Source organism: Loxodonta africana, chromosome 14 (assembly GCF_030014295.1).
Source record: "Loxodonta africana isolate mLoxAfr1 chromosome 14, mLoxAfr1.hap2, whole genome shotgun sequence".
In the NCBI taxonomy this organism is placed as follows: Eukaryota; Metazoa; Chordata; class Mammalia; order Proboscidea; family Elephantidae; genus Loxodonta; species Loxodonta africana.
Genome location: NC_087355.1, coordinates 80,583,991 through 80,596,437, shown reverse-complemented (window position 1 = coordinate 80,596,437; position 12,447 = coordinate 80,583,991).

Genomic DNA, 12,447 nt, shown 5'->3' with positions numbered 1-12,447 from the left:
TGGACCAATAAGCAGCATCGTGATAAATGGAGAAAATATTGAAGTTGTCAACGATTTCGTTTTACTTGGATCCACAATCAATGCACACAGAAGCAGCAAATAATCAAACGACATATTGCATTGGGAAATCTGATGCAAAAGACCTCTTTAAAGTGTTAAAAAGTAAGGAGTAAGGTGCTCCTGACCTGAGTCATAGTATTTTCCATCACCTCTTGTGCATGAGAAAGCTGGACAAGGAAAAAGGAAGGTCGAAGAAGAAGAACTGATGCCTTTGAATTACAGTTTTGGCAAAGAATATTGAATATACCATGAACTGCCAGAAGAAAGTACAAATTTGTCTTGGAAGAAGTACAGCCATGATGTGCCTTAAAAGAGAATGCAAGACTTCATCTCTCCTTACTTTGGACATGTTATCAGGAGGAACCAGTCCCTGGAGAAGGATATCATGCTTGGTAAAATAGAGAGTCAGTGAAAAAGAGGAAGACCCTCAACAGGTGGATTGACATAGTGGCTGCAACAATGGGCTCGAACATAGCAACGATTGTAAGAACGGTGCACTACTGGGTAGTGTTTCATTCTGTTGTGCATAGGGCTGCTATGAGTTGGAAGTGACTAGAAGGTACCTAAAAACAATAGCAGTGACAGAATCATAGAGGTCCTGGGTGGTTCAAATGGTTAACGAGCTCAGCTGCTAACCAAAAGTGTGGAGGTGCCATTCTACTAGTAAGTATCTTGAAAGAAAAGCCTGGTGATCTACTTTTGAAAAGTTAGCCGTTGAAACTCTATGGAGCAAGTTCTCCTTTGAAACACATGGGGTCACCATGAGTCAGAGTGGACTTGACAGCAACTGGTTTTTAAACGGGACCACAGGAAAATCCGGACAGCTAGCCTTCTTAATGAAGAGGATTCAGGTCGGCCCTGAAGATGGAAGCAGAAAGTAATGGGAAATTCCAGTAGTTTCAGCCATTTCTTTCCTTTTTGCTGTGCTGAATATTGAGATTCCCAAGAGGGAATGTTAGACTGGCCTGTTCTGGGGTCATCTGTCTACCCTCAGCCAGAAAAAAGCAGACATCTTGGTAAGAGTTCCACTACCTGTTGATGGTATGCAACAGACTCCCTGTTGATTATATGCAATAAAGGAGGGAGAATTCCCCAGAGGAAAATCAGGGCACCCTTACAAAACAGATAAGCAAGGAAACAATAAACTCTAGAGAGGAAATAATAGATGCCCACCACACAATTTTTACTTGACTCCAAACTATTCCTTCTGTCTTGATTCTGTTTCCACCCTCTAAACTGGTATTGGTACTTGCTTGCTCATCATTGGGTATTCAACTTTTCTTGAGGGGCACTGAATGTGCTATCAGAAACCTGGAATATACAGGATAAAGCCCTAATACCATCAGTTGACCTCCTTCTAGCCTAGCTGGCTATTTCATCTTCTGCTTAGAGATGGTAGGAGTGTAAATTTAGACGTCGGGTAGCTCAGGACTAAGTTTATGAGGCACGAAAATGTACTGCCAAGTTCCATTAATAAGGTGCTCAGCCCTGTTGTGGACTCAGGGGCTTGGAGCATCTTTATCAGCTTGATATCAATTACTAAACACACAGAGTTAAGATCCCAGCCACATAACCGTGAAACCCAGGAAAAACATCTCAAAATAATTAGAATGAAAAATTAGTCTGTTTTCATATTTGACAGCTAAGTATGGTGCTCATTAGGAAGTTAGAAAATTGTTCCTTCTCTACCTTCCAAGTTGGAAGTCTGTTTAACTGTGATTGTAATTTTTGAGATGAATTTTCTATTTGAATGTTTTCCTCCTTTGTCACATGGTTAAGCCCTCTCCAGGAATTCTTGGCAAGGGCTCTTTATGTTGCGGGTACACCTACAATGCCCGCTTACATCAACTGAGAGGTGGGAGCTTCGAGAAAGAGCAAACACAGGGAGATTAAATGAACCTGAGAGTAAGAACAATTCCTCCAGACTCGCGGTTCTCAGCAGATCCCTGGGTGGCACAAACTGTTTGTGGTGACTGCTAACCTAAAGGTTGGTGATTTGAACCCAACCAGCAGGACCACTGAAGAAAGGCCTGGCTTCTGTAAAGATTACAGCCAAGAAAACCCTACAACACTCAGTTCTACTGTGTAATAATACTTGGAGTCACCATGATTTGGAATTAACTCTATGCCAATGGGTTTGGTATTTTCGGGTTTTGTGTCTCTCGAGTCCAGCCACACATTGGAATCACCTGCAGGCTGGGGGAGGGGAGGGGTCTTTAAAACGATATTGGTGCCTGGGAATAAGTATTTTTAAAAGCTTCACAAGTGGTTCCAATATGCAGGCAGGATTAAGAAACACTGGTCTAAAGCAAACAGGGACTTGGAAAGAACGCTGTCCCTGGGAATCAGCTAACCTCTCCTGGTGCATAAAGGAGTCTTTGGATCCTACCAAGTCTTTTGAAAAGTAGAGCCCAGGAACAGGGTTATAGGTGGTTATCAGTGACCACCCTCCCCCCAGCCCCAGCAGTTACTCCCAAAGAGATGCATTCATCATGGGAAAAATAGAGCTATATTTACTACAGCCTACTGTGTGCCTGGCACAGTATCGGGTGGCTTTACTGTGGTGGGAACTGGTTGCCCAGCTCCTGAACATCCTTTTTAGGTTAAGGGCCTGACTTCGACCATCAATTTCAAAGGTGGAGAGATAATTCCTCCTCCAGGTCTCAGTGGGTAAGGGACCTAAGATTGGCCTTTCAAATTAAATGTTGAATTGAAGGCCCTAGAATTTGAGTCTAGGACAAATGACACCAGAGGCAGGAGGCAATTGCGAAGTTCATTTCCACAGTGGTGGCTGCATGGAGCAGAGAGGTCAGTGTCCAGGGCCAGGATACCAGGCTCCTCAAAGGAGCCAGTGGCAGCAGCACGCAAATTACCACTTTCACGCGGCCCGGCCTGGACCTTTGTTCTGTCTTTGTTCCTGCCTGCTTCTGAGCCACATTCTCCAGCCTTCTTTTCAATTCTGTGGGCCCCGAGATAGTCTTCCAACAAATTCCTTTTTTTTTTTTCCCCTGAGTTAATCAGAGCTGACTTCTTTTTTTCTTATATTCATTTAATTTTTGAAACAACAACCTTATCTGGTATATGACCTTGTTGTAATAGTAGTAAGAAAAAATAAAAATATTTTTTAGCTCTTTGCTAGCTAAAACATGCTTTCGTGGACTCACAATGACCCTGTGAGAAAACAAAGCACATACACACACGCACACACATATGTATAAACACATTATATATAGGCTATCCCTGGGTGGTACAAAAGGTTAAGTGCTCAACTCCTAGCTGAAAGTTTGGAGGTTCTAACCCTCAGAAGACAGGTCAGGTGATCTGTTTCCGAAAAATCGCAGCCATTGAGAACCTTATAAAACAGTTCTATTCTACACACATGGGGTTGCCATGGGTTAGAATTGACTCATCGGCAACTAACAACAGCATATGTGTGTGTGTATACACTGTTGTTGTTGTTAGGTGCCGTCGAGTAGGTTCTGACTCATAGAGACCCTATGCACAACAGAACGAAACACTGCCTGGCCTTGCTCCATCCTTACAATCGTTGTTATGCTTGAGCTCATTGTTGCAGCCACTGTGTCAATCCACCTTGTTGAGTGTCTTCCTCTTTTCCCCTGACCCTGTACTCTGCCAAGCATGATGTATTTCTCCAGGGACTGATCCCTCCTGACAACATGTCCAAAGTATGTAAGACGCAGTCTCTCCATCCTTGCTTCTAAGGAGCATTCTGGTTGTACTTCCTCTAAGACAGATTTGTTCGTTCTTCTGGAAGGACATGGTATATTCAATATTCCTCACCAACACCGCAATTCAAAGGCATCAATTCTTCAGTCTTCCTTATTTACTGTCCAGCTTTCACATGCATACGATGTGACTGAAAATACCACGGCTTGGGTCAGGCGCACCTTAGTCTTCAGGGTGACATCTTTGCTCTTCAACACTTTGAAGAGGTCCTTTGCAGCAGATTTGCACAAAGCAACGTGTCTTTTGATTTCCTGACTGCTGCTTCCATGGCTGTTGATTATGGATCCAAGTAAAATGAAATCCTTGACAACTTCAATCTTTTCTCCGTTTATCATGATGTTGCTCATTGGTCCACTTGTGAGGATTTTTGTTTTCTTTAGGTTGAGGTGTAATCCATACTGAAGGCTGTGGGTTTGATCTTCATTAGTAAGTGCTTCAAGTCCTCTTCACTTTCAGCAAGCAAGACTGTGTCATCTACAGAATGCAGGTTGTTAATGAGTCTTCCTCCAATCCTGATGCCCTGTTCTTCTTCATATAGTCCAGCTTCTCTTATCATTCATTCAGCATACAGATTAAATAGGTATGGTGAAAGAATACAACCCTGACGCACACCTTTCCTGACTTTAAACCAATCAGTATCCCCTTGTTCTGTCCCAACAACTGCCTCTTGGTCTATGTAAAGGTTCCTCATGAGCACAATTAAGTGTTCTGGAATCCCCATTCTTCACAGTGTTATCCACAGTTTGTTATGATTCACACAGTTGAATGCCTTTGCATAATCAATAAAACACAGGTAAACATCCTTCTGGTATTCTCTGCTTTCAGCCAGGATCCATCTGACATCAGTAATGATATTCCTGGTTCCACGTCCTCTTCTGAAACCGGCCTGAATTTCTGGCAGTTCCCTGTCGATATACTGCTGCAGCTGTTTTTGAATGATCTTCAGCAGAATTTTGCTTGTGTGTGATATTAAATGATATTGTTCTCTAATTTCCACATTCGGTTGGATCACCTTTGGGAATAGGCATAAATATGGATCTCTTCCAATCAGTTGGCCAGAAAGCTGTCTTCCATATTTCTTGGCATAGACGAGTGAGTACCTCCAGCGCTGCATCTGTTTGTTGAAACATCTCAAATGATATTCCATCAGTTCCTGCAGCCTTATTTTTCGCCAATGCCTGCAGAGCAGCTTGGACTTCTTCCTTCAGTACCATTGGTCCCTGATCATATGCCACCTCTTGAAATGGTTGAATATTGACTAATTCTTTTTGGTATAATGACTCTGTGTATTCCTTCCATCTTCTTTTGATGCTTCCTGCATCATTTAATATTTTCCCCATGGAATCCTTCACTATTGCAACTCGAGGCTTGAATTTTTTCTTCAGTTCTTTCAGCTTGAGAAACACTGAGGGTGTTCTTCCCTTATTAGTGTATACAGTAATATATATAATTTTAGACCCACTCAGATGGCTAAAATAAAAAAAATGGCAGACAATATTAGTGTTAGCAAGAATGTGAGAAATTGGAAATATAAGTTGATGCAGGCTTTCTGGAAAACAGTTAGGCAGTTCCTCAAAATGCTAATAGACTTACTGTATGACCCAGCAATTCCACTCCTTGGTATATACCCAAAAGAATTGAAAACCTATGTGTCTTAGTTATCTAGTGCTGCTGTAACAGAAATACCACAAGTAGATGGCTTTAACAAAGTGACATTTATTCTGTCACAGTCCAGTAGCTAGAAGTTTGAATTCAGGGCATCACTCCAGGGGAAGCCTTTCTCTCTGTGTCAGCTCTGGAGGAAGGTCACTGTCATCAGTCTTCCCTTGGTCTGGGAGCATCTCAGTGCAGGAACCTCAGGTCCAAAGGATGCGCTCTGCTTCTGGCACTGTTTTCTTGGTGATATAAGCTCCCCACCTCTCTCTAATTGCTTTGCTCTTTTATATTTCAAAAGAGATTGGCTTAAGATACTGCCTAATCTTGTAGACCTCATCAATATAACTGCAGCTAATCTGTCTTATTACATCATAGTGATAGGATTTACAACATATAGGGAAATCACATCAGAAGATAAAATGGTAGACAATCATGTAATTATACAACGGAATCATGACCTAGCCCAGTTGACAGGTATCTTTGGGGGATACAATTCAATCCATGGCACTATGTCTACACAAAAACTTGTACATGATCATAGCAGCATTGTTCATGATATAGAAAATAGTGATAGCAACCCAAATGTCCTCAACTGATGAACAGATAAACAAAATGTGTTAGATCCATAAAATGGAATATTATTCAGCCATGAAAAGGAATGAAGTATCAATACATGCTACTAAGAGGTCGAAGCTTGAAAATATTATTCCAATTAAAAGAAGACAGTCACAAAGATCACATATTGTATGATTCCATTTATTTAAGATGTCCAGAATAAGCAAATCTGCAGAGACAGAAAGTAGATTTATTGTGGTCAGGGTCTAGGGGAAGGGGGAAAGAGTAGTGATTGGTACATGGGTGCAGGGTGATTGGGTGATAATAGTTTTCTAAAATTATGTAGTGGTAATTGCTGCATAACTCTGTGAAGATTCTAAAACCCATTAAATTATACACTTCAAAAGGATAGATTTTATGGTAAATAATGCGTTGTATAGGAAACATACGTATGTAGTAAATCTGTCCCTCTTTTTCGCTGGCCCTCTGCTTTACCCAGCATGATGTCCTTCTCCAGGGACTGGTCTCTCCTGATAAGATGTCCAAAGTAAGTGAAAGGAAGTTCTGCCATTCTTGCTTTTGAGGTGCATTCTGGCTGTACTGCCTCCAAGACAGATCTGTTTGTTCTTCTGGCAGTCCACGGTATATTCAATATTCTTCACCAACACCATAATTCAAAAGTGCCAATTCTTCTATGGTCTTCCTTTCTTATTGTCCAGCTTTTGCATGTATGTGGGGCTATTGAAAATGTAAGGTAGAAATAGACATTAGACAGGAAGGCAGGAGGGCATTCCAGTCCTTGGGGATGGATGAACCATGGTTTGCACTGGGCAACTGGAACCCATGATGACAAATCATTGATGTTCACGATTAAACTCTATCCATTGGGCACTTCCCTGAGCTAGTCTGAAAAACCTCACCCTCAATTCCCTTATGCCCAACTCACAGGAATGTTGTGAACACAGGGACTAAGTTAACATCAGCCAAAATTATTTATAAAATGCAGAGCAAAATAAAAATTAAGCTTTTGACTTTTTGAGACAGGTGGTGACAGAGAAGAACAGACTCTGAAGTTAATGGATGGGAATTTGAGTCCTGAATCCACTGGTGACTTGACAACCAAATTCCTTGTGGAGAATTAGTGTCCCAGAGTCTCATTCGTGAAGTGATGATAGCTAAAACATCTCCTTTGCAATGAAACCAAAACCAAGCCTGTTTTGTTGAGTGTGTGTATATCCTTTCTAAACTGTGGTTATATTAATATTTGCTGACTTCATCATCTCTACCTGTTCATATTTTTTCTCAGGATCTAAAATCTTAAAAAAATAAGTTAGATCCACCTTTGTGTTGGTTATGAAATCTGACTAGCTCGTGTTAGATTTCAATGCTTCAATTCTATGTATATTCATGAACACTAGAGAAGAGAAAATTGCTTCCTGCCCAACATATTCCAATGAGGATTTTGATAACCAGAACAATCATTTAATTGGTATGTTTCTATTTCTACTAGTGTCAGGCTGGGACAAGAGGCTCCTTATGCAAATCAAGAGGACTGGGGAAATTGATGCTGATTTGTGAATTCCCCAATGATAAGTCAACACATTTTTCTGACCTTGGGAATTTTGCTCAAAGAATAAGGTCAAAGGCATCAGTTCCAAAATGAGAAGGGACAACATGGAAAGGAGTGGAGCCAGGCTGAATTGATGATATTTTAATCTATTTATTACTGAGATCTAGAGTGCCACTGGTGCCACAGTGGTTAAGAGCCAGGGCTACCAACCAAAAAGTCAGCAGTTCGAATCTACCAGCTGCTCCTTGGAAACCCTATGGGGAAGTTCTACTCTGTCCTATAGGGTTGCTATGAGTTGGAATTGACTCAACAGCATCTGGTATGGTTTTCTTGGCTTAGGGTGCTACACTCTGTGATTCATTTACTCAGCAAACATCTATTTTGTGAACATACCAGTATCCGTTTCCATCAAGTCGATTCCCAATATGTGACCCAATATGTTTCAGAGTACAGCCGTGCTCCACAGGGTTTGCAATCACAGTGATCTCTCATTTTGAAAGCAGATCACCAGGCTCCTGAGGCACCTCTGGGTGGATTTGAACTGCCAACCTTTTGATTAGTAGACAAGTGCTTAACCATTTGGGACACCCAGAGTGCACATAATCTGTGCCCAATACTGTGCCAGTCTCCGGGGTTAACCAAGCCTATTAGAACCCGGCTTTTGCTGCCCAGTGATTCAGAGTTTAGTGGAGCTTACATATATGACTGAATAATTACAAATCACAGTTACAATAGAAGTAAAAGCAAAGAACAACTGAGCATATTTTGGTGTTCCTGGAAGGGTGAACTTATTATAAAATGTGAAGCTTATTTTAAAAGCTTATTTAAGCTAAGACTTGAAGGGTGTCTTGAAGGCAGATTAGGACTTCCCAGGAAGAAAAAATAGCATTTGCAAAAGCTGGAAGGGAAACGGAAACTTTGAAGGATTTAAAGTAGTTCTCATGGATGAAATACGGGGTGGTGAGAAGAGCAGCAGGAGAGGAGACTGGAAATGTAAATATGGATGGCCATGTGGCAGATAGCCTCATATTCTAGGCTCCGAAGTGTGGGCTTTTTTCCTGAGAGTAAATTTGGTGGCTTTGGCATCTCTCTCTGTTCATGTTTTTCCTCAGGATTTAACATCTTAAAAAGATAAGTTAGATCCACCCTCATGTTGCTGATGGAATCTGAATAACACGCATTAGATTCTAAAGTGTGTCTCTTGTAGACAGCATATAGTTGGATCATATTTTAATTTTTTTCAATTATGCCAATCTCTGCCTTTTGATTGGAAGATTTTCCCTATTTACATTTAATGTAATTACTAATAAGGCAGTGCTTATACCTGCTATTCTGTTATTTCTTTCATATGTCTTGTGTATTTTTTGTTCCTCTATTTCCCCATTACTGTCTTTTGTGTTAAACAGGTATTTTCTAGTATTTTAGCTCTACAATTTATGTTTGCATATTTTTTATTATTTCTATCTGCTTACACTCTCTATTTGATGAGTTGTTTTCTTTGACGTATACATTTCTCTTTAGTTCTTTGAACATACTTAAAATAAGTGATTTAAAGTCTTCGTCTAGCAAGTTCAATGATTGATCTTCCTCAGGGACAGTTTAACTGCCTTTGAAGGGTTTAACCAGGGGAATGACATATTCAGATTTGTTTTGGATTGATTATTCCAGCAGCTTTTGGAGGATGGAGTGGGCAAGAAAGAGTAAGACCCATGAAGAGGTTTGGCAGTCATCCACATGAAAAGCGATGTGGACTTGAACTAGGCACTAATGATATAAGCACTGCTCTTACTGTTTAATGGGTTAAAAAACACCTTCCCCTGCTGCATGAGAATTGCTTCTCCGATTAGTTGTCTTGCTGTATTTTCCTAGTATCTGATAAGGGTAAGAATGTCAACTATGTTACTGTTGTTGTTGTTGTTAGGTGCTGTCGAGTCAAGTAGGTACTACAGAATGAAACACAGTCTGGTTGTGCGCCATCCTTACAATCATTGTTATGCTTGAGCCCGTTGTTGCAGCCACTGGGTCAGCCCATCTTGTTAAGGATCTTCCTCTTTTCCACTGACCCTGTACTTTGCCAAGCATAATGTCCTTCTCCAGGGACTGATCCCTCCTGACAACATGTCTAAAGCGTGTAAGACACAGTATCACCATACGTGCTTCTAAGGAGCATTCTGGTTGTACTTCTCCCAAGAGAGATTTGTTTGTACTTTTGGCGGTCCATGGTATAGTCAATATTCTTCGCCAACACCACAATTCAAAAGGCATCAATTCTTCTTTGGTCTTCCTTATTCATTGTCCAGCTTTCACATGCATATGATGGGATGTAACTAAGCATATATACAGATAGAGATACGGATATATCTCATGGGTATTCTATGACTTTGGCCTTACCTGAGTATGGTGCCTTGTAACTAGGCACATTCTGTTTGGTGACTATGGAAGCCACGCCTATAGAATTGTTATGAGATATCGGCTCCTGTAAGGTATACGGCTTTTAAGCCAAGGTTCTCACACCTGACCCATGTGGGTCTTGTCTCCTGTCATCAGAGTCTTCATAGGGGAAGGGACAGTGGTGGCAAAGAGGTAGCTCCCTTCTGCAAGGACTTCTGTAGAAGAGAAATGCCTGGCGCTGCCCTATTGGCAGACTCTGATTCCTTTCCTAAATCCTCCTAAGTGAACCTGATGCCAAGTTGACCTAGGAAAGTCCCAGAGTCAGAATGTTTAGTACCTTAATAAGACACCATGGTGGACTTTGTAGAGGCCCTTGTGCTGTGCTTTGACAAAATTATGTAATGGGGAATGACAGCATTCTTATCTATTGGTCTGGAACTTAGGCTGCTACAACACTTGCAGACTGTTGTGTATCACATTTTTACTTATCCTTTGAAAGCATAATAAATAGTCGTTTGTTTTGATTTCAGTTTACTATGGAAGCTAGCAATAATACGACCTCATATTTGTATATAAGTAAAAATCCAATGGATTTGATGATCCTTCTGTGGTTTCAAAGTGCTGTCACAGTTATCTTTTTTCACAGACAACACTGATTTGCCATCATTGTCCTCATTTTACATACAGGAATATAAGTTCTAAGATGTTCAGTGGCTTGACCAGTGAGATAGGCAATTAATGGTAGACCTATGTTCTGTACCCTTGCCCCTCAGCCATCAACTCAGTGTTCTTTCCACTGGCACATGAAGCAGGAGTTAGCCATGTCACAATAAACCCCAGTGCCAAGGGAAACCAGTCTAAACTGATTTCGTTTTGGTCGATTGTTAGAAAGTGAGACACTCGCCCACAGAGCCAACAGGAGAACTTGCCAAATCTTTTGAGGGCTCTTCCACCTTTCTGTTGAAAAAGAAAACTCCACTTCCTCATCACTTAACACTCATGTCACAGTTTTGGTAAGGGCCTTGTCACAACTGGCAAAATCCTTTTTCAGCTGAAAGTTGCTCATGCATATTCAGAAATGCAAATGAGAATATGTGCCCTTAACTGGAAAGTTAATAACCTATAATAGCTGCTTCTGGCACTCCAAAGCTCTTGTGTCTTCATTAAGCAATGCAAGAGAGAGGTGGTTTCTCCTGGAAACCATTTTTGCTTCTTGACATCTATGTACTAATAATCTGATGGTTTACATTTCTGATAAAGGGAGACCTTCTTCTTGGCTCTTACTCTTCATCGGGAATTTAAACAATTGGAAACTAATCCTGTACTCTTTAAATTCTAGGATTTTAGGATTAGGTTTCTTGTTTAATAAGTCTTCTCACTGATTAGCAGAGGAAACTGAGTCCCAGAGAAGCAAAGAAAATTTCCCATGGTCACATAGTTCAAAGTGGGAATTCCTTAGTCATTGTTTGCTTTGCTTTCCTACACTACACACTCCAATCTCTCATCCAACTATTTTGCATTCATGTCACTTGGTTATTAATTCAATATATTAAAAAAATATTTATGTTGAGGATTGCTTTTAGACCATTTGCTGTGTTAGGTCTTGAGAATGTTGAGGTCCAGAGGATTATAACCTAGTAGAGGAATCAATAAAGTCAACAAGTAAAATGCATACATATGAGAATAAGGGTAATCACATTGTGTCCTAGGAGAGTATACTTATCATTAACTAGCTAGTTAATGGAATATCTGATCATTTTCCATTTTTTTAATACATACTACGTACAGTGCAATGTGATGGACATCCTGGGAGATAACAAAAATTAGCCCCCAAGTGTCTGTCAATTTGTTGTACTGTGGGGGATTGTGTGTTGCTGTGATGCTGGAAGCTATGCCACTGGTATTCAGATACCAGCAGGGTCACCCATGGAGGACAGGTTTCAGCTGAGCTTCCAGACTAAGACAGACTAGGAAGAAGGACCCAGCAGTCTACTTCCAAAAAGTATTAGCCAGTAAAAACCTTATGAATAGCCGCAGAACATTGTCTGATATAGTGCTGGAAGATGAGCCCCCCAGGTTGGAAGGTACTCAAAAGATGACTGGGGAAGAGCCCCCTCCTCAAAGTAGAGTTGACCTTAATGATGTGGATGGAATAAAGCTTTCAGGACCTTCATTTGTTGATGTGGCACGACTCAAAAGGAGAAGAAACAGTTGCAAACATCCATTAATAATCAGAACTTGGTATGTACGATGTATGAATCTAGGAAAATTAGAAATCGTCAAAAATGAAATGGAACGCATAAACATCGATAGGCATTAATGAACTGAAATGGACTGGTATTGTCCATTTTGAATCGGACAATCCTATAGTCCACTATGCTGGGAATGACAACTTGAAGAGGAATGGTGTTGCATTCATCGTCAAAAAGAACATTTCAAGGTCTATCCTGAAGTACAATGCTGTCAGT